Raw genomic sequence first — 23665 nt, 5'->3', positions numbered from 1 at the left:
CAGAGACTTTAGCTTTTTCACCAGTGGTGGCTCTCTGAAGGAATCTGAGTATATTATTTTTTAAAACCTGAAAAATTTCAGTGGCAGAGGCTTCTGGATGGCTCAGTTGATTAAGCATCTGCCTTTGGCTCAGATCATGATCCCAGGGTCCTGGGATCGAGCCCCGCATCAGGCTCCCTGCTCTGCAGGGAGCCTGCTTCTCCCTCTCCTGCTCCTCCTGTCTGTGTTCTCTCTCTCTGTCTTACAAACAAATAAATACAATCTTTTAAAGAAAAATTCTTTTTATTTTTTTTTTCAAGATTTATTTATTTATTTGACAGAGAGAAGGAACACAAGCAGGGGAAGAGGGAGAAGCAGCCTTCCTGCAGAGCAGGGAGCCCCATGTAGGGCTCGATCGCAGGACTCTGGGATCATGACCTGAGCCGAAGGCAGACATTTAACAACTGAGCCACCCAGGTGCCCCTAAAAAGAATTTTAATAACATTCAATGGGCAGTGAACAGTGAAAATCTGCTTAAAAAGGATTTTTGTTCTCCTAACCTTCTGCATTTTCCCATAGATCTATTTTTCCCTCTTTATTCCTTATGCTGTACCTTTCATCCCCATCACTTGTTCATTCCATAACTGAAAGCCTGTACGTCCCATACCCCTTCATGCATCTGGCTCACCCTCCACACTCCTCCCCTCTAGCAAAACCCAGTTTGTTCTCTGTATTTTGGGGGTCTGTTTCTGCTTTGTTGTTGTTGTTGTTGTTTATGATTTTTGTTTTTCAGATTCCACACATACGTGAAATCATGTGATATATTTCTTTCTCTGTCTGACTTTTTTCACTTAGCATGATACCCTCTAGGCCCATGCATGTTGCTGCAAATGCCCAGATGTCTTTTTCGATGGCTAAGTCATATTCCATTGTGTATACACCACATCTCCTTCATCCATGCAGCTGTCATTGGATATGGGTGGCTTCCATATCTTGACTATGATAAATAATGCTACAGTAAACATAACGGTGCACATATATTTTTGAATTAGAGTTTTCATTTTTTTTGGATCAATAACCAGGAGTGGAATTACTGGATTATATGGTATATATGGTATATCTTTCTTCTACTTCTTCTTCTTCTTCTTCTTCTTCTTCTTCTTCTTCTTCTTCTTCTTCTTCTTCTTCTTCTTCTTCTTTTTTAATTTCTATATAGTTAACCTACAGTGTTCTATTAGTTTCAGTTGCACAATATAATGATTCAACAATTCTGTACATTACTCAGTGCTCACCTGGTAAGTTACTCTTAATCCCCTCTGCCTATTTCACCCATCCCCCTACCAATCTCCCCTCTGATAACCATCAGTTTGTTTTCTGTAGTTACGAGTCTGTTTTTCTTTGTTCATTTGTTTTGCTTCTTAAATTCCACATATGAGTAAATCATGGGTTATTTGTCTTTCTCTGTGTGACTTACTTCACTTAGTATAATACTTCGTAGATCCTATCCATGTTATTGCAAATATTTCATTCCTTTTTAGTGGCTGAATAATATTATATATATATGTATATATGTATTTATATAATATTATATTACATATATATAAATATATATATATTTTAAGATTTTATTTATTTGGCACAGAGAGAGAGAATACAAGCAGGGGGAGATGCGGGCAGAGGGAGAGGGGGAGGGGGAAGCAGGCTCCTGTTGAGCAAGGAGCCCAACGTGAGACTTGATCCCAGGACCGTAGGATCATGACCTGAGCCGAAGGCACTTAACCAACTAAGCCACCCAGGCGCCCCTTTATATATTTCTGTATATGTATTTGAATTATATATATTTCAATTAGTGATTTCATGTTCTTCGGGTAAATATCCAGTAGTAGAATCTGGAATTACTCGATCATACAGTAGTTCTATTTTTAATTTTTTGAGGAACATTAGTACTGTTTCCATAGCAGATGTACCAATTTACAATCCACCAGCAGTGCACAAGGGTTCCTTTTTCTCCACATCCTCGCCAACACTTGTGGTTCCTGTGTTTTTGATAGTTTCTGACAGGTGTGAAGTGACATCTCATTGTGGTTTGGATGATGAGTGATGTTAAACATCTTTCCCTGTGTCTGTTGGCCATCTGTATGTCTTCTTTGAAAAAATGTCTATTCAGGTCCTCTCTCAATTTTAGTAGGATTATTTGGGGGTTTGGGATTGAGTTTTTTAAGTTCTTTATATATTTTAGATATTAACCCCTTATCAAATGTACAATTTGCAACTATCTTCTTCCATTTAGTAGGTTACCTTTGTGTTTTATTGATGGTTTCCTCTGCTATGCTTTTTATTTTGATTCAGTCCCAATAGTTTATTTTTCTTTTGTTTCCCTTGTTTGAGGAGACAAATATAGAAAAATGTTGCTAAGGCCAATGTCCGAGAGATTACCGCTTATGTTTTCTGCTAGGATTTTTATGGTTTCAGCTCTCATGTTTAGGCCTTTAATCCATTTTTACTTTATTTTTGTGTAGGATGTTCCAATATGTTCTTTATTATTTTACTTTTAATAATGTCTTCTTGAAATCTATTTCATATACAATAAAATGTTCGAGTCTCAAGTGTACCATTTGGCAAGTTGTGACACATATATATAGCCATGTCACTAATCACCAAAATCAAGATATTGAACATTTCTATCACCTATAAGACACTTTTATTCCTCTTTTCAGTAAACTCTCCTTATCTCCAAGGAAGTAATTGTTCTGATTTATATTGCTAAGAATTAGTTTCACCAGTTCTTAAACTCATATAGTTGGAATCATATAGCATGCAATCTTGTGCATGTTTTCTTTTATCCAATGTAATGTTTTGGAGATTCAACTGTGCTGTTGCATTATCAGTAATTCATACTTTATTGTTGAATAGGATTCCATTGTAAGAAATATTGAAACTAATTGTTTTCCTGTTGATGCGCATATTTTTTTAAAAAATAAAATACTGGGGCACCTGAGTGGCTCAGTCAGTTAAGGGTCTACCTTTAGCTCAAGTCTTAATCCTAGAGTCCTGGGATTGAGTCCCATGTGGATCTCCCTGCTCAGCAGGAGGTCTGCCTCTCCCTCCGACCCTCCTCCTTCTTGTGCTCTCTTTCTCTCTCTCTCTCTCTCAAATAAATAAATAAAATCTTTAAAAATAAATAAATAAATAAATAAATTACTCCTTCAATGTTTTCTTCTTCTTAAAAATTGTCTTGGCTATATCAAGTCCTTTAAATTTCTATATCAATTTTAGAATCAGTGTGTCAAATTTCTTAAAAATCTGCTGGGGTTTTTGTTGTGATTTCTCCAAATCTCTAAGTTGGGAATAATGAAGGTTTTAATAATATTGAGTCTTCCAAACCATTAACATGGCATATCTCTCTATTTAGACCTTCTTTAATTTCTCTTGGCAGTATTTTGGTTTTCAGGGTAGAATCTAGCACATCTTTTTACTAAATTTATTCTTACATAACAGATGTTTTATAATTTCTCATAAATGGTATTTTATTCTCCAGTTGTTTATTGCTAGTGTATAGAGTGGCCCACCTATACTGTGACCTTGCTAAATTCACTCATTACTTCTAGGGGTTTATGGAACCCATTGGATTTTTATGTATCCAATCATGAACAGTCTTCAAATAGACAATTTCCCTTCTGTCTTATTTTTCAATCTTTATGCCTTTCTCTATTTCCATCTTTTCAATTTTTTTTTTGTTTTTTTCTGTTGCACTGTTTAGGATCTCTAGCACATGCTGACTAGAATTTGTTAAACTAAGAATCCTTAACTTGTTTATGATGTTAAAATGTAAGAGTGGAATATTCAATATCTTAGTAAGTATGATATTAGATGTAGGCTTTTCACAGGTATGCTTTTCCAATTTTGGAAAGTTCTATTCCTATATGCTGTGATGTTGTTTTTATTTTTTACCCTGATTAGGTGTTGAATTTTGTCAAATCCATTTTCTGCATATTCTGATATGATCGTGTAATTTTTTATCCTATTAGGTGTGAATTGTATTAATTTATTTTTAAGTATTAAATCAAACTTGCATTCCCATCATAATGTTGCTTAGCTATAATATAGTATTATTTTTATATATTACTGAATTTTATTTTCTATGCTCATGAGAAATATTGGTCTGAATTTTTTTTCTTGTAATATCCTTCACATCTTGTAATATCCTCCACTAGTTAGTCATTATCATGCTAACGAGCCTCATAAAACTAATTTGAAGGGGTGGGGGGTGGGAGGTTGGGGGAACCAGGTGGTGGGTATTGGAGAGGGCATGGATTGCATGGAGCACTGGGTGTGGTGAAAAACAATGAATACTGTTACGCTGAAAAAAATAAATAAATAAATGAAAATTTTTAAAAGAACTAATTTGTGCTTCCTCTTCTTTTCTTCTTTCATTTCTAAAAGAATTTATTGGACGTTGATATTTTTCTTCCTTGAATGCTTGATGGAAATTACTAGTGAAGCAGTCTGAGCTTCACATTTTCTTCTGTTGATTTTTTTTTTTTTTTAGCAAATACAGTTGTATTCAAAATTTTTACTTTTTGTTGTATCAGTTTCAGGAAATTATGTTTTAACTTTCATCTAATTGACTGAATGTACTTATATAAAGATGTTCTAATATCCTTTGTTTTCATTTACTGTTTGAAAAATTTATGACAATATCTCTCCTTTCATTCTTTATATTGGCATTTTGCCTCTCAATTAGTCTTACTAAAGGTATATCACTTTGGTTAATCCTCTTAAATAACAAACTTTTGATTTTGTTAACTTTCTCTTTTGCTTTCCTGTTTCATATGATTGATTTCTGATTTTTACAATTATAGTTTATTTCCTTTCTTTTATTTTTGTTTGAGCTTAATTCTCTTTTCTTATCTAGCTTGTTTCATTTTGGTAGTTTCAATTACTGATTTCCCTTCCTCAAATGTATGCTATAAAACTATTTATTTCCCTCTTAGCACTGCTTTACCTGTATCCCACAAATTTTGATATGCTGTGTCTCATTATCATTCAGTTCAAAATATTTTCTGATTTTTCTCACATGTTTTTTTCTTTGATCCATGGGTTATTTAGAAGAATGTATTTTAATTTTCAAATATTTAAGGGTTTTTCTAATTATAATGTTATAGTGAATTTCAATTTAATTCTTGTAAGGTCTAAAAACATCTCTCATGTGATTTTAGCTTTTTAAGACTTAACAAAACTTATTTTATGATCTGGCATAGTTCAATCTCGGTGAATGTTCCTCATGCATTTGCAAACAGTATGTATTTGCAGTAGTTGAATGTGAAAGTTTATAAATATCAATTTGGCCAAGCGGTTACTAGAAATGCTTAATTCTTGGGTGCCTGGAGGACTCAGTCAGTTAAGTCTTTGAATCTTGATCTCAGCCCAGGTCTTGATCTCAGCATCCTTAGTTCAGGCCCTGGATTGGGCCCTGCCTTGGGCTCCATGATGGGCATGGAACCTACTTTTTAAAAAAATGCTTAATTCTCTATATTACCAATTTTTTTTTTTGGTCTACTCTTTCCACTAATTTTTGATCAATAGCTATTAAAATTCCCCACTATTCCATTTCATTCTGTGAATTTTTGCTTACTGTAGTTTGAAGGTCTACTCTTATTTACAAATAATATCTAAAATTTTTAAGTGATGAAGCGACCCTTTTAAAATTATGAAATGCCCCTCTGCATCTTCTTTAATATCCCCATTATGATGTCTACTTTGTCTGATAATATAGTCACACTATGTTTCTTGTGATTAGTGTTTGCACGGTATTTTTTTTCCATTTTTTTAAAATTCTTGAACTATTTGTCTCTTAATAGTTAAAGTAGCTTCCATTCAACTGGGTCTTGCTCTTTTACCTGAAATCTCTAACATTATAAGAATACTCATTACCTTTTTATGTAATGTAATTATTGTTATGGTTAGATTTATTTTCCCATCTTAAGATTTGTTTTTTACTTCTTCCCTCTTTGTTCCTTTATTCCATCTTTTCTGCCTTGTTTTGAATTAATTGAATAATTGTTAGTACCACATGCTATTGTCTCTACTGGCTCTTGAACTGTTTTTGCTTTCCTGTTTTTGTTTGTGCTCTAGGGGCCACAATATGTGTCCTAACCTTATTATAGTCTACATAAAATTAATATTGTGCTACTTCATGTGAAATATAAAAATCTTATGAGTATAATTCCATTTACCACCTACAGCCCTTTCTGCTCATTTTATCATACATTTCACTTCTGTCTAATAAACTCTGCAGTGTATTATTAATATTATTGCTCTAAATAGTCACTAGACTTTTAAAGAAATTAAGAAAAAGTATTTTCCATTTACCCACATATTTACCATTTCTGGTGTTCTTCAGTTTTTTGCAAGTGAAGTTTTCATCAAGATGATTTCCTTCAGCCTACAATGCATTGTTTAGTATGTTTTGTGGAGCAAAACTGTTGATAATGAGTTCTGCTTTTGTTTTGCTTTTGTTTTTTGTTTTGTTTTGTTTTGTCTGAAAATATCTTTTCTTTCACATTCATTTTTGAAGGAAAATTTCATTGGACATAGAATTCTAGGTTGACACATTTTCTTTTGATACTTCAAAGATGTTATTTCATTGTTTTCTGGCTGCTTTTTCTTTACTCAGGAGAACTCAGCCACAATTCTTCTTATTGTTTCTCTGATTATACTATGTCTCTTTCATCTGGATACTTTTAAAATTTCTCTTTGGGGATGCCTGGGTGGCTCAGTCGGTTAAGCCACTGCCTTCAGCTCAGGTCATGATCCCAGGGTTCTGGGATCAAGTCCTTGTCCAGCAGGGAGCCTGCTTCTTTCTCTGCCTCTGCCTGCCACTCTGCCTGCTTGTGCTCTCTCTATGACAAATAAATACATAAAATTAAAATAAAATAAAATAAAATTTCTCTTTGTCTTTGAATTTATCTATCACATGCCTGGATGAGGTCTTTCTTTTTATCCTGTATGGAATTTACTGAACTTCTTAGACCTGGGATCTGTGTCTTGGATAAGTTTAATCCTTATGTGAGACTGATTTTGTCACTAGATCTTAGGCATTCTCTTCTTTTTTTCCCCTCTCTCTCTATACTTCCTTCATTTTGACTAAGGTCTGTTGACTATCTTCAAGTTAATTGATCCTTTTATCTGTGTGTCCATTCTGCTCTTAAGCCCTTCGAATGATTTTTTTTTTCATTTCAAATACTTTTAATACAAGAGTTTTTATTTGGTCCAATTTTATAATTTCAGTGTTCTGCTAAAATTCCTCATTAGTTCATCCATTTTGTCCATATTTTCCAAAAAACCTGTAACATAATTATAATAGTTTCTTTAGAGGTTCAGAAACAGGTATTCCTATGCAGACAGTGAAGGAGAGCTCTCTTGCTTCTACCTAAGGTTTTCCTACATTTGTTACTCACCTGGACATCCCTATTTAAGCTTATTTGGAACGTCACATCTCCTCAAAACCAAGCAATGTTTTGCTTGATTTTTCTTTTTCAGTTGAGATTTACAATTCTGGGGAGTCAAGATGGCAGAGAAGTAGCAGGCTGAGACTGCATCAGGTAGCAGGAGATCAGCTAGATAGCTTATCAAACCATTGCGAACACCTACAAATCCAACAGGAGACCGAAGAGAAGAACAGCAACAATTCTAGAAACAGAAAATCAACCACTTTCTGAAAGGTAGGACCAGTGGAGAAGTGAATCCAAAGCGACGGGAAGATAGACTGCAGGGAGAGGGGCCGGCTCCTGGCAAGCAGCGGAGCAATGGAGCGCAAAATCAAGACTTTTGAAAATCTGCTCCACTGAGGGACATCACTCCAGTGATGTCCAGGGTGAAGCCCATGCGGGGTCAGCGTGGCCCCAGGTCCTGTGGGGTCACAGAAGGATCAGGGGTGTCTGAGTGTCACAGAGCTCGCAGGTATTAGAGCAGGGAAGCTGGCTACAGAGACAGAGCCAAGGAGTGAGCTCTCAGCTCTGGGTTACCTTGAACCGGATGCAGGCTGGGTGAGCTCAGAGCGCGGCCAGAGACCAGGGAGACAGAGTGATTGAGCACTTTTCTCTGAGGGTGCACTGAGGAGTGGGGCCCCAAGCTCTCGGCTCCTCCAGGGAGGCCTCCAGGGAGGCCGCCATTTGTATTCCCGTCCTCTGGAACTCTACGGAAAGCATTCAGGGAACAAAAGCTCCCAAAAACAAACCCGAGCAAATTACTTAGCCTGGCCCCTGATAAGGGTGGTGCAATTCCACCTGGGGCAAAGACACTTGAGAATCACTACAACTGGGCCCTCCCCCAGAAGATCAACAAGCAATCCAGCCAGGACCAAGTTCACGTACCAAGGAGAACAGCAGAATTCCAGAGGAGGAGAAAGCAAAACATGGAATTCATGGCTTTCTCCCCATGATTCCTTAGTCTTGCAGTTAATTTAATTTTTTTAATTTAATTTTTTTCTTCTACATTTTTTTAACTTTTACCCTTTCCTCTTTTAACATTTTTTAACTAGTTTATCTTAATAATAACTTTCATAAAAATAATAATAATAATCTTTTTTGAATCCTCATTATTATAGTCATATTTTATCCTTCATTGTATCTAACTTTATTTTTTGTATACACATAGGGTTTTTTCTTCTAAAAAATTTGGGGTACAACTTCTTCTAATAGATCGAAATATGCCCTAAATCTAGCTCCGGGCTTGTTCTAGTCTCCAGCCTGAGAAAAATCTCTCCACTTTCTTTTTCTTTATTCTCCCAACCTACTTACTTTATCAACTACTTTTTTAGAAATTAAAAAAAATTTTTTTCTTCATCTTTATAGGCATATTCCATCCCTTCATTGTGTTTACCCTTATATATGTTTTTCATTCTTTAAAATTTTGGGAGGTAGTTTCTTCTAAGAGAACAAAATACTCCCAAAATTAAGTGGGTGACCCTGTTCTAGTCACCAGTCTAATATATATATATATATATATATTTCTTTTTTATATTTTTTTAAATTTGTTTTCTTTTTTTTTTATTTTTTTATCTGAACTTCTTTTTATCCCCTTTCTTCCCCCATCCCCATGATTTGGGGTCTCTTCTGATTTGGTTAAAGTGCATATTCCTGGGGTCTTTGCCACCATTTTAGTATTTTACTTGCACCTTCATATATTCTTTTTCTTTAAAGATTTTATTTATTTATTGGACAGAGAGAGAGAGATCACAAGTAGGCAGAAAGGCAGGCAAAGAGAGTGGGGGAAGCAGGCTCCCCGCCAAGCAGAGAGCCCGATGTGGGGCTCGATCCCAGGACCCCGAGATCATGACCTGAGCCAAAGGCAGAGGCGAGGCTTTAACCCACTGAGCCACCCAGGCACCCCGCACCTTCATATATTCTTATCTGGACAAAATGACAAGGCGGAAAAACTCACCACAAAAAAAAAGAACAAGAGGCAATATGAAAGGCTAGGGACCTAATCAATATGGACATTGGTAATATGTCAGATCAAGGGTTCAGAATAACGATTCTCAAGGTTCTAGCCAGGCTCAAAAAAGGCATGGAAGATATTAGAGAAACCCTCTCTGGAGAGATAAAAGTCCTTTCTGGAGAAATAAAAGAACTAAAATCTAACCAAGTTGAAATCAAAAAAGCTATTAATGAGGTGCAGTAAAAATTGGAGGCTGTTACTGCTAGGATAAATGAGGCAAAGAAAGAATTAGTGATATAGAAGACCAAATGACAGAGAATAAAGAAGCTGAGCAAAAGAGAGACAAACAAATACTGGACCACGAGGGGAGAATTCAAGAGATAAGTGACACCATAAGGCAAAACAACATTAGAATAATTGGGATTCCAGAAGAAGAAGAAAGAGAGAGGGGAGCAGAAGGTATATTGGAGAGAATTATTGTAGAGAATTTCCCTAATATGGCAAAGGGAGCAAGCATCAAAATGAAGGAGGTACAGAGAACCCCCCTCAAAATCAATAAGAATAGGTCCACACTGTGTCACCTAATAGTAAAATTTACAAGTCTTAGTAAAAAGAGAAAATCCTGAAAGCAGCCCAGGAAAAGAAGTCTGTAACATACAATGGTAAAAATATTAGATTGGCAGCGGACTTATCGACAGAGACCTGGCAGGCCAGAAAGAACTGGCATGATATATTCAGAGCACTAAACGAGAAAAACATGCAGCCAAGAATACTATATCCAGCGAGGCTATCATTGAAAATAGAAGGAGAGATAAAAAGCTTCTAGGACAAACAAAAACTGAAAGAATTTGCAAACACCAAATTGGCTCTACAGGAAATATTGAAAGGGGTCCTCTAAGCAAAGAGAGACCCTAAAAGTAGTAGGTCAGAAAGGAACAGACAGGGGCGCCTGTGTGGCTCAGTGGGTTAAGCCGCTGCCTTCGGCTCAGGTCATGATCTCAGGGTCCTGGGATCGAGTCCCACATCGGGCTCTCTGCTCAGCAGGGATCCTGCTTCCTCCTCTCTCTCTCTCTGCCTGCCTCTCTGCCTACTTATGATCTCTCTCTGTCAAATAAATAAATAAAATCTTTAAAAAGAAAAAAGAAAGGAACAGACAATATACAGTAATAGTCACCACCTTACAGGCAATACAATGGCACTAAACTCATATCTCTCAATAGTTACCCTGAATGTTAATGGGCTAAATGCCCCAATCAAAAGACACAGGGTATCAGAATGGATAAAAAAAAAAAAATCAATATGCTGCCTACAAGAAACTCATTTTAGACCTGAAGACACCTCCAGATTAAAAGTGAGGGGGTGGAAAACAATTTACCATGCTAGTGGACATCAGAAGAAGGCTGGGGTGGCAATCCTTATATCAGATCAATTAGACTTTAAGCCAAAGACTATAACAAGAGATGAAGAAGGACACTACATCATACTCAAAGGGTCTGTACAACAAGAAGATCTAACAATTTTAAATATCTATGCCCCTAACATGGGTGCAGCCAACTATATAAACCAATTAATAACAAAATCAAAGAAACACATTGACAATAATACAATAATAGTAGGGGGCCTTAACACTCCCCTCACTGAAATGGACAGATCATCCAAGCAAAATTTCAACAAGGAAATAAAGGCCTTAAATGACACACTGGACCAGATGGACATCACGGATATATTCAGAACATTTCATCCCAAAGCAACAGAATACACATTCTTCTCTAGTGCACATGGAACATTCTCCAGAATAGATCACATCCTGGGTCACAAGTCAGGTCAACTGGTATCAAAAGATTGGGATCATTCCCTGCATATTTTCAGACCACAATGCTCTGAAGCTAGTACTCAATCACAAGAGGAAATTTGGAAAGAACCCAAATACATGGAGACTAAACAACATCCTTCTAAAGAATGAATGAGTCAACCAAGAAATTAAGGAAGAATTGAAAAAATTCATGGAAACAAATGATAATAAAAACACAACTGTTCAAAATCTGTGGGACACAGCAAAGGCAGTCCTAAGAGGAAAATATATAGCAGTACAAGACTTTCTCAAGAAACAAGAAAGGTCTCAAATATACAACCTAACCCTACACCTAAAGGAGCTAGAGAAATAACAACAAAGAAAGCATAACCCCAGCAGGAGAAGAGAGATCATAAAGATCAGAGCAGAAATCAATGAAATAGCAACCAAAAACACAATAGAACAAATCAACAAAACTAGGAGCTGGTTCTTTGAAAGAATTAATAAGATTCATAAACCCCTGGCCAGACTTATCAAAAAGAAAAGAGAAAGAACCCAAATAAATAAAATTATGAATGAAAGAGGAGAGATCACAACCAACACCAAAGAAATAAAACAATAAGAACATATTATGAACAACTCTGTGGCAACAAATTTGACAATCTGGAAGAAATGGATGCATTCCTGGAGATGTATAAACTATCACAACTGAACCAGGAAGAAATAGAAAACCTGAACAGACCTATAGCCAGTAAGGAGATTGAAACAGTCATCAAAAATCTCCAAACAAACAAAAGCCCAGGGTCAGATGGCTTCCCATGGGAATTCAACCAAACATTTAAAGAAGAATTAATACCTATTCTCCTGAAACTGTTCCAAAAAATAGAAATGGAAGGAAAACTTCCAAACTCATTTTATGAGGCCGGCATCATCTTGATCCCAAAACCAGACAAGGAACCCATCAAAAAAGAGAATTACAGACCAATATCCTCGATGAACACAATGCAAAAATTCTCACCAAAATACTAGCCAATAGGATCCAACAGTACATTAAAAGATTATTCACCACGACCAAGTGGGATTTATTCCAGGGCTGCAAGGTTGGTTCAACATCCGCAAATCAATCAATGTGAAATCAATCAATGTGATACAACACATCAATAAAAGAAAGAATAAGAACCATATGATACTCTTAATAGATGCTGAAAAAGCATTTGACAAAGTACAGCATCCCTTCCTGATCAAAACTCTTCAAAGTGTAGGGATAGAGGGCACATACCTCAGTATCATCAAAGCCATCTATGAAAAACCCACCGCAAATATCATTCTCAATGGAGAAAAACTGGAAGCTTTTCTGCTAAGGTCAGGAACACGGCAGGGATGTCCATTATCACCACTGCTATTCAACATAGTACTAGAAGTCCTAGCCTCAGCAATCAGGCAACAAAAAGAAATTAAAGGCATCCAAATCAGCAAAGAAGAAGTCAAACTATCACTTTTTGCAGATGATATGATACTATATGTGAAAAACCCAAAAGACTCCACTCCAAAACTGCTAGAACTTATACAGGAATTCACTAAAGTGTCGGGGTATAAAATCAATGCACAGAAATCAGTTGCATATCTCTACACCAACAACAAGACAGAAGAAAGAGAGATTAAGGAGTCAATCCCATTTGCAGTTGCACCCAAAACCATAAGATACCTAGGAATAAACTTAACCAAAGAGGCAAAGAATCTATACTCAGAAAACAATAAAGTACTCATGAAAGAAATTGAGGAAGACACAAGGAAATGGAAAAATGTTCCGTGCCCCTGGATTGGAAGAATAAATATTGTGAAAATGTCTATGCTACCTAAAGCAATCTACAAATTTAATGCAATCCCTATCAAAATACCATCCTTTTTTTTTTTTTTTCAAAGAAATGGAACAAATAATCCTAAAATTTATATGGAACCAGAAAAGTCCTTGAATAGCCAAAGGAATACTGAAAAAGAAAGCCAAAGTTGGTGGCATCACAATTCCGGCCTTTAACCTCTATTACAAAACTGTCATCATCAAGACACTATGGTACTGGCACAAAAACAGACACATAGATCAATGGAACAGAATAGAGAGACCAGAAATAGACCCTCAACTCTATGGTCAACTAATCTTCGACAAAGCAGGAAAGAATGTCCAATGGAAAAAAGAGAGCCTCTTCAACAAATGGTGTTGGGAAAATTGGACAGCCTTATGCAGAAAAATGAAATTGGACCATTTCCTTATACCACACATGAAAATAGACTCAAAATGGATGAAGGACCTCAATGTGAGAAAGGAATCCATTAAAATACTTGAGGAGAACACAGGCAGCAACCTCTTCGACCTCAGCCGCAGCAACTTCTTCCTGGGAACATTGTCAAAGGCCAGGGAAGCAAGCGCAAAAATGAACTATTGGGATTTCATCAAGATCAAAATCTTTTGCCCAGCAAAGGAAACAGTTAACAAAACCAAAAGACAACTGACAGAATGGAAGAAGATATTCGCAAACGACATATCAGATAAAGGTCTAATATCCAAAATCTATTAAGAGCTTATCAAACTCAACACCCAAAGAACAAATAATCCAATCAAGAAATGGGCAGAGGACATGAACAGACATTTCTGCAAAGAAGACATCCAGATGGCCAACAGACATGAAAAAGTGCTCCACATCACTCGGCATCAGAGAAATACAAATCAAAACCACAATGATATCACCTCACACCAGTCAGAATGGCTAATATTAACAAGTCAGGAAATGAAGATGCTGGCGAGGATGCGGAGAAAGGGGAACCCTCCTACACTGTTGGTGGGAATGCAAGCTGGTGCAACCACTCTGGAAAACAGCATGGAGGTTCTTCAAAAAGTTTAAAATAGAGCTACCCTATGACCCAGAAATTGCACTACTGGATATTTACCCTAAAGATACAAACGTAGTGATCTGAAGGGGCACGTGCACCCGAATGTTTATGGCAGCAATGTCCACAATAGCCAAACTATGGAAAGAACCTAGATGTCCATCAACAGATGAATGGATAAAGAAGAAGTGGTATATATACACAATGGAATACTATGCAGTCATCAAAAGAAATGAAATCTTGCCATTTGCCACAACATGGATGGAACTAGAGGGTATCATGCTTAGAGAAATAAGTCAATCAGAGAAAGACAGCTATCATATGATCTCCCTGATATGAGGAAGTGGAGATGCAAGGTGGGGGGTTGGGGAGGTAGGAAAAGAAGAAATGAAACAAGATGGGATTGGGAGGGAGACAAACCATAAGTGACTCTTAATCTCACAAAACAAACTGAGGGTTGCTGGGAGGAGGGGGTAGGGTTATGGACATTGGGGAGGGTATGTGCTATGGTAAGTGCTATGAAGTGTGTAAACCTGACAATTCACAGACCTGTACCCCTGGGGATAAAAATACATTATATGTTTATTTAAAAACATTTAATAAAAAAAAATAGTTGCTTTAAAGTTCTTGTTTGCTATTTCCAACATTGGGTAAATGAGACTTCATCTCTATTGCCTGCTTTTTCTTTTTGTTATGAATTAGTTTTTCTGTATTTATGCATACCTCATAGGTTTATGTTGGATTTTAAACATGATGTACAATATAGTGTAGGCACTTGAAGTTCTATTTTCTTCCCATAAAGAATATTCAGTTTCATTCTGGCAGACAGTTAAAACTTCATTTTAGATTTTGTTAGGGTAGGTCTGTTTCATAGTTCCTTAAGTTTAGGGCATGGTTTATAGTCCTGAGACATGATCCTTCCTTCTAAGGCAGACTCTTTTGGGGTTTCAGTGGTAAGTCCGAGATGTTTACAAATTCCCTTTTGTCTTGGCTGGACTTGAACCATAAACTCTGCCTTCCCAGAAGTGGGAAAGTTTGAAAACCTCTGATCTATGCTTTTCCCATGTTTCTCAGGAACCAGGAAACTGGAAACTACATTTCCCAGAATCCTGTCAGCAAGGTTCTGGCTTAGATTTGGAAAGGCAATAAGTGAGCCGAAGACGTTTGTTTTTCTCTGGCTGTGGAGATAAATTGAGGTTTGGTGGTAGTCTATGGGCAGGCCTTTGTAAAAACAGTGTGACTACGTGTGCTGGATTCCTATAGATCCTGACCAGGCTCGCAGGAGCAACTTCCTAAGTCTCTGAATAACAGCAGACCTGAGAGTTAACAAGAGCCTTCTTCAACTTGTACTTACAATGGCTTTGACCATGCCAAATGCACATTAAGTTGTTTTCCATTGGAAGTAGCTAGAGTGGTTTCTGTGTTCTTAGACAAACTGGTCAGTGGAAGTGCTGTTGGTATTCTTTGCTTGCAAGGACATCCTGTGCATTGCACCACACTTACCCTTCCTAAACACTTGGCAGTTAACATCAGTAGACACTCCCAGTGAATCTGGTAAACAAAGGAAGTCTCCTTCATTTTTAGAAACCTCCTCTGGAAGGAGAACTGTTTCTAATTAGGGCCCTCTGTAGGGCCCTCTAGAATTCTCAGTGTCTAAATTAGTGCCTTGCCCTTATTGAGTAAGTGTGCAGTATTCATTCAGTAAAAGAATAAATAGCAATACAATAAAAGGTACTTTTGAAAAGTATATCAATAGTTGAAGCTTGTCCAGGTTGCATCTCACATTTGGAAAGCCCAGAATGGTTATCTATGTTTTGTTCCATCCTGGAGGACAGTCTCTTCCCTTTAGCCTTCTAAAGATTCTCCTGGCATTATAACTTTCTGAGTCAAGGGGAAAAGGTTTGTGAACTCTCTATTCTCCCACAGATGACCTGGGAACTGCCTGAAACCATTACCTGGCCTAAGGATACAGAGCTCACTTTTACTGGTATCTCTTTCTTGGGACTCAGCAATTGACAGGGTCAAGTGATGTCACGGGGAGCTGGGTTCCCTGATCTCATATGTGTTGACATACCCTAAAACCTGGTTTTTCAAAAGTATGCTTTGTTGGACTATGATTTGTACCTTGTCCATAAAATGGGTCTATAAAATGTGTCACCTTATCTATTATGGGACAGCAAAACATGGTTCTCAGCTAACAAATATTTCTCAGTTTCCTTTATATAAACTTAATCCTGGCTCTCAGTTTCCATTCCATTGTGTTGGTGAGTAAGGGAAGTTCCAATTCTACTGGTGATGCTTACCATTGCTGCAGATTTGGGGAGGTTTTCATGATTATAAGGAAATAGAAATCAAGGTTACCATGATCACCATTGACCTCTCTTTGAATCTTTCTGATCTCTGTTTCCAGATTTCCAATAGGGCAGGTGATCTTTGTTGAACCTGGGGATCCTAAAGCCTAGAGTCTAACCTTCTGAAATAATCATCTGCTTGGAGGTCTGGTCACCACCTTCCTTCCACAGGATGTTCTCACTAAGTAGTGTTTAGGTCTCCCATTTATGGGATACACCATTTCTATCTCCTCGTAAATCCAGGAAAAGAGTTCCTTCCCACTGAGTGTTGTTTTGTTTTGTTTTTTTGTTTTCCAGATAAAAAAGCATTCATTGCAAAACAATTAATTAAAAAATACAGATCTCTATGAATTCAAAGTAGGCATTATAAACTCAAAGACTTGGGGGTTAGCCACGTGGGTCAAATAAGTTAGAAAAATAGTGGAGTGGAGGGGAACAAGATGGAGTAGAGTAATAATGGAGTTGTTTATATGAGACATTCTAAATATAACTACAATTTTAATTTAAATAGAAAAGTGAGCAAAAATGAGGATAAACATCAAAAAACACAGATAACAAAGCAGAAATTCATGACTGTGGTGCTAACTATTGAACACCTGCTAAATTCCATTATCTGTATCACTAAAAGCAGTGAAGCTTTCCATAGCTTTTAATTTAACAGAACTTTAATTTTTCTATATGAATCTATGTCCTTAAATAGGCTTTGAGAAATATAATATACTGATTACACTTTTTGCTTTACCAACTATTGGTTGTTCTAAAACGGCTTTATTTTATTTTTTTTTTATTTTTTTTTTAATTTTTTATTTTTTATAAACATATATTTTTATCCCCAGGAGTACAGGTCTGTGAATCACCAGGTTTACACACTTCACAGCACTCACCAAAGCACATACCCTCCCCAATGTCCATAATCCCACCCCCTTCTCCCAAACCCCCTCCCCCCGGCAACCCTCAGTTTGTTTTGTGAGATTAAGAGTCACTTATGGTTTGTCTCCCTCCCAATCCCATCTTGTTTCATTTATTCTTCTTCTACCCACTTAAGCCTCCATGTTGCATCACCACTTCCTCATATCAGGGAGATCATATGATAGTTGTCTTTCTCTGCTTGACTTATTTCGCTAAGCATGATACGCTCTAGTTCCATCCATGTTGTTGCAAATGGCAAGATTTCATTTCTTTTGATGGCTGCATAGTATTCCATTGTGTATATATACCACATCTTCTTGATCCATTCATCTGTTGATGGACATCTAGGTTCTTTCCATAGTTTGGCTATTGTGGACATTGCTGCTATAAACATTTGGGTGCATGTGTCCCTTTGGATCACTACATTTGTATCTTTAGGGTAAATACCCAATAGTGCAATTGCTGGGTCATAGGGCAGTTCTATTTTCAACATTTTGAGGAACCTCCATGCTGTTTTCCAGAGTGGCTGCACCAGCTTGCATTCCCACCAACAGTGTAGGAGGGTTCCCCTTTCTCCGCATCCTCGCCAGCATCTGTCATTTCCTGACTTGTTGATTTTAGCCATTCTGACTGGTGTGAGGTGATATCTCATTGTGGTTTTGATTTGTATTTCCCTGATGCCGAGTGATATGGAGCACTTTTTCATGTGTCTGTTCGCCATCTGGATGTCTTCTTTGCAGAAATGTCTGTTCATGTCTTCTGCCCATTTCTTGATTGGATTATTTGTTCTTTGGGTGTTGAGTTTGCTAAGTTCTTTATAGATTCTGGACACTAGTCCTTTATCTGATATGTCGTTTGCAAATATCTTCTCCCATTCTGTCAGTTGTCTTTTGATTTTGTTAACTGTTTCCTTTGCTGTGCAAAAGCTTTTGATCTTGATGAAATCCCAGTAGTTCATTTTTTCCCTTGCTTCCCTTGCCTTTTGCGTTGTTCCTAGGAAGATGTTGCTGCGGCAGAGGTCGAAGAGGTTGCTGCCCGTGTTCTCCTCAAGGATTTTGATGGATTCCTTTCGTACATTGAGGTCCTTCATCCATTTTGAGTCTATTTTTGTGTGTGGTTTTAAAACGGCTTTATTTTAAAGGAAGAAACCAGGATTATGTTATTCACCATTTTATCCCCAATTACTAATACATTGTTTTGCACCTGGTAGGAACTCAGTAAACAATTATGGAATAAATACACTAAAGAGTTGTTTCTCTAAATTTAGGCCTTTAAAACTTTCCCCCTTCTCATCAATATTCTTCTTGAAGTTTAGATAATCTCTTATTCTTTTTTTAAATAATCTCTTAATCTTCTACCTTTTTAATAGATAATATGGAATTTGCTTACTTTTAAAGGACTGGAAAAACAAGGGGCACCTGGGTGGCTCAGTGGGTTAAAGCCTCTGCCTTTGGCTCAGGTCATGATCCCAGGGTCCTGGGATCAAGCCCTGCATCAGGCTCTCTGCTCAGTGGGGAGACTGCTTCCTCCTGTCTCTCTCTCTGCCTTCCCCTCTGCCTACTTGTGATCTCTGTCTGTCAAATAAATAAATAAATAAAATTTAAAAAAAAATAAAGTACCTTTGAGGTCACTTCCAAATTGGGCTCTCTGTCTGTTCAAAGTGACTTGTGCTACAAATCTAGGATTACTGCAGATACTAGCACAGTGATCTCAAGTCATTGGAAAACACTAAGTGAATTTTCCTATGTCTCTTTGGTTTTTTATTTAACATGATAGAAATATGAAATAAAAAATTCAGTGAATTCCAAACGAAATAATCAGCCCTATCCATATTATTAGAAATCTTATCCCATTAAGAAGACCATTAAAAGCAAAACCAAAGAATTCGCAACCAAATCATCACTACATTTTGCTTGGAACATTTTCTACCAGCAATCTGTTTCTCAGCCCTGCAGAAAATGGAAACAAACATGTTTTGTTTTGAATTGAACAGAATGGAGCTCACACACAATCCTTGCCAAGCTGCTGCCATTCTTGTTAAAGCAATGGAAATCCTCAGTGGTAGAGTTTCTTTTGCTTCAGTTTCATTAGAGCTCTACAGGCAGCAAATATTTTCAAATGGGTAGAAATTTCAGTTAGCGCAGACTACTTTTAGTCCTATGTAGCGTGAAAAGCCATATCCAATTGTCTGCATCATTTCTGGCACTGTTGATAGGCAAACTGCGAGCAAGTCATTAAAGCTCCAAAAATGACTTTTCAGAGATGAAGCTGGGCTGAAAGTAAATGAAAGAAACCTGGACTTTTTTTTTTTTTTTAAAGTGAGAAACACAGAATTCAAATCATTTTTAGAAATTCAGATTTCAAGGGAAGAATCTGCACAGAGATAACAATTGTTATGACCTATTCTAGAAAATACTCGAACGTAATTCTTCATTAATTGCTTTCAACTGGACAGGTCAATCACTCCCTTGATTCATTTAAAAAAAAAAATACCACAAACTTTACAATTCATTCCTGCGGGTACACTAAGGCATGTTGCTTTGCCACTTACGTCATTCTCTGAGCTCTCATTAGGTGGTAGAATGAGGTCAGGTCTAAAGCTTATTAGGGCCTTGGGAAGGGGAGTGCATGTTTAGGGCACCAAGAGAAAGAACCATTTATTTCCAAACTAATACAATAGGAGACTTGAAGAAGGTGGGTTGGTTTGAATCCAGCTGAGTTATATTGACTTGAACTCAATCTAAATGAATCAACTACAGGTCATACCCTTGGTTTTTAAACTAAAATTATCTTTTTCTGATAGGACCCTTGAAACCATCCTTTAACAATAACTAAGGAACATCTATCTGTAATTTCTTTTTGGAAACAGTTAACATTTTATAACATTTGATTTAAGAATGGTTTTCTCATATTAGGTATTTGCATATCCATTATTTTCTGTTGGAACCACAAATAAAATAATATTTCTTGCTGCACTTCTTGTTAGCATCTGATTCCACAACTAGTCCCTCAAGATTTAGGAGGGCGAAACCATGCCTATTTTGTTCACCCCTCTAACCCAGAACAGGACTAGCTTAGTGCCTGGTGTATAAAACTGTTTAATAAGTACTCAACAATGGACTAAAACAAGTATTTAACAATGAAAATAACTAGAACAATAAGTTAGTCATAATTATGTCATGGCACCTGAAGGAAAAACTTAGACAAAGGAAAATGTTAGTTTTTATATTTATGCTTGATGAAGTTGCAGTAGACGTCACTTCTCTCAATACTATCCGCTAGTTTTCAGTTTGTAGAAGTTGTTGATTTCTTTGAAGTGCGCTATTCATTATTGACATTGGTTTTGACAACAGGAACAAACTTGAGAATTTGCCAACGTGTTAGGGCATCAAATATGTGTACTGAAACAAACAGAATAGAACTGAGTCTTTTAGCCTTGACAATGGACAAAGTTTTTAGCTTCGAAAGTAGATCTTATATATTCATTTAACAGGTAAGGAAACTGAAGCCCAGAGCGGTTAAGGAGCTTGTCCAATGTGAATGGCAGGGCTGAGGCGGAAGCAGGCACATCTGTTCCACCTAGTGGCCTGCAACTCTTCTGCTCCGTGGGCACCCATGTTGTTATTGACTGTTGAGACTAGACGTCACCCTGGACCCAAGACTCCAAAACTCCTATTCTCTGCAATCTTTTCTTTTGCCTTTCACTACATTTTGAGTTAGGAAACCTGAATATAGTCCAAGATCTCCTTTATGTTAGCCATATCATATTCTATAAGGCACGGATCTCCTCTGAGCTTCTGTTTCTTGTGTTTCTTGTGAAGATTAAACACAATATCTTGTGAAAGGTAATGCAATACGCAGCACCCAGGAAGCATCATTCAAATCTGCATCTGTTGTGAATTCCATATGTTCTCTTGATAGTCAGTGTTCAATCCATAGTTCCCAAACCCTACCTTGAAATCCATTGTCTAGCCCTTTCTTCCAAAACAGTTGGTTCTATGAAGTCAGTTTTACCTTGCTCACTGTCTCCCCACTCGCCCTACTGGGATTGAGCCTCATTTGCCCAGCGTGAGTCTTAACTGCTAGATAGCACTACGTCTATTGGTTTCTGAGCCTTCCAAATCCAAATTTCCCCACCTTTCCATGCTGCCTCCTGAGAGTCACCATGTAAACTATTTGTCTGGTTCTGGTTAAGGAGAACCCAATTAAAACCGGGGATATCTTCATAAATTACCTCCTCTCCCCCAGCAGTTCCAACTTTCTCTCTCCACAGCAGCCTTCAACTTTCTGTGTCCCGGGGTAGTACGACTGTGGAGAAGAAAGTATTCAGGAACTTCTGGTTGCGCCATATTGGATCCTGGAATGGTGCTTTACTTCACTCTTTCTGAACATTTACCTAATTGCCCTCCCTTCCCACATGAATGTATCTGCTTCATGGATCATGGGTTCCTTGCTCTTTCTCTTGTGATTCTGTTCTTTTTCAATCTTTCATTCCCTCGTTCTTGTGGTCCCAGCCCCTGCCTAGGGATCCCTAATTCGTTACCATCCAAACTGGGGCAATAGCTCAGAGGTTGCTCAGGGGAGTCATGAAATGTTGTGCCACAGCAGGCCTCTGCAGTTAAAAGTCATGTGGACAATTCAGACCATAGACGTGCCATGAAAGCAGCACAAACAATAGTCTGGGAAGCAAATCCTGGAGGTATCAAGAACCAGGCTGGACCCAATGTGGCATCAAGTTCTGGTACAATGGAAATCCAGAGGAGTGATTCTCCCAACATCCCTTACAGCAACAGGAATTTCAACGACAAGGCATCTGGATTCTTGAGTAGTTGGTTCCTTCAGCATTACTTATGAAACACTCATGATCTTAAAAGGTAAAATAAGAACTCACATTAACCAGTACCAATTATAAAAAGTGATGTAATCTTCAGATTAGCACACTGCCAAAGTAAAGAAAACTGCTTCCCTTTGCTTTTCCTTCACACACACACAAAAATAAACATTGTGTAATAAGATTTTAGGTTACCAGGTGGATTTTACCCAGATGAACCAAAGAACATTCCTTCTGAAGTATATTTTTTTTAAGTTATGAATGCCTTTTTTTTTTTTACAAAATTTAATATATGGTAGGATATGAAAATAATATCTTCTCTCCAGTATTCATGACACTTATGAAAACTAGGAGTTCTAATATACTTTTCTGAAATATTGCTTTACTAAAAATTCAGCTGTAAGTGGAATTATATGGAAAATTCCCAGAACTTAAGTGTATGAATTTAAATTGGCATTGGCCCTACTGTGCTTTTATTTACTTATATAAAAACTCAAGTTATGAAAATATTGGCAAAATGATTTTAACATCTAATAACATTTAAGAAGGCAAAATAAACATGTCTGTTGGGCTTTTTTTTTTTTTTTAAGCCCTTACATTCCTGAGAGATTTTTTGGTATGTTTGAAAATTAGTTACAAAATTAAGTAGCTATAAATAGGAAGATAAACAGTTCTAGAGTAAGGAAGTGCTGGTTTCCATTTCCAGTTCCGCTCACAATGCGTGTGGTTTCACAGGTGCTGGTGTAAACTCGTCAAGGAGCTCTAGACACAGGAACACAGGACATGGCATGAAGCCTGAGTGGTAGTTCAGTGAGGACTGAGTTGTGGCAAGAAGGTCTAGAAGTCTAGCACAGTGTCTGACATCTAGTATGTGCTCATAGCACATTGCTTTACTGGATAGACAGACAATCCAAATGCATGAATAGCTCTAATTTGTTATGGTCAAGACTTAGCTAAAATAACAACCTCCCCCCAACAGCGATGTAAAAACCTTTAAGTGTATCTCTCTCTCTTTTTTTTTTTTTAAAGATTTTATTCATTTATTTGGCACAGAGAGAGAGACCACAAGCAGGCGGCGGGGGGGGAGCAGGCTCCCCAAAGAGCAGAGAGCCCGATGTGGGTCTCGATCCCAAGACCCTGAGACCATGACCTTAGCTTAACCACTGAGCCACTCAGGTGCCCCAAGTGTACCTCTCTTGTATAACAACATTTAGTGAACAGCACAGGCTAGCAAGGAACAAGTTTCCTTCCTTCTTGTCTAGGGCATGCTCTGCTACAAGACGGGAGTTGGGTCAAAGCCACCCACACGTACCAGCATGGGTAATGGGAAGAGGAGAGAGAAGCACATGCTTGATGTTTTAATGCCCCCATCCAGAGTAGCAAGTATCACTTCCACTCAAATCCCAAGAGTGGAACTTGGTCTCAAGGCCACCACAACCTGCAAAGGAGACTCAGAAATATCACCTGTAGAGGGACAGT

This window comes from Mustela lutreola, chromosome 18, assembly GCF_030435805.1.
Source record: "Mustela lutreola isolate mMusLut2 chromosome 18, mMusLut2.pri, whole genome shotgun sequence".
Classification (NCBI taxonomy): Eukaryota; Metazoa; Chordata; class Mammalia; order Carnivora; family Mustelidae; genus Mustela; species Mustela lutreola.
Note: the sequence above shows the minus strand (reverse complement) of the source record.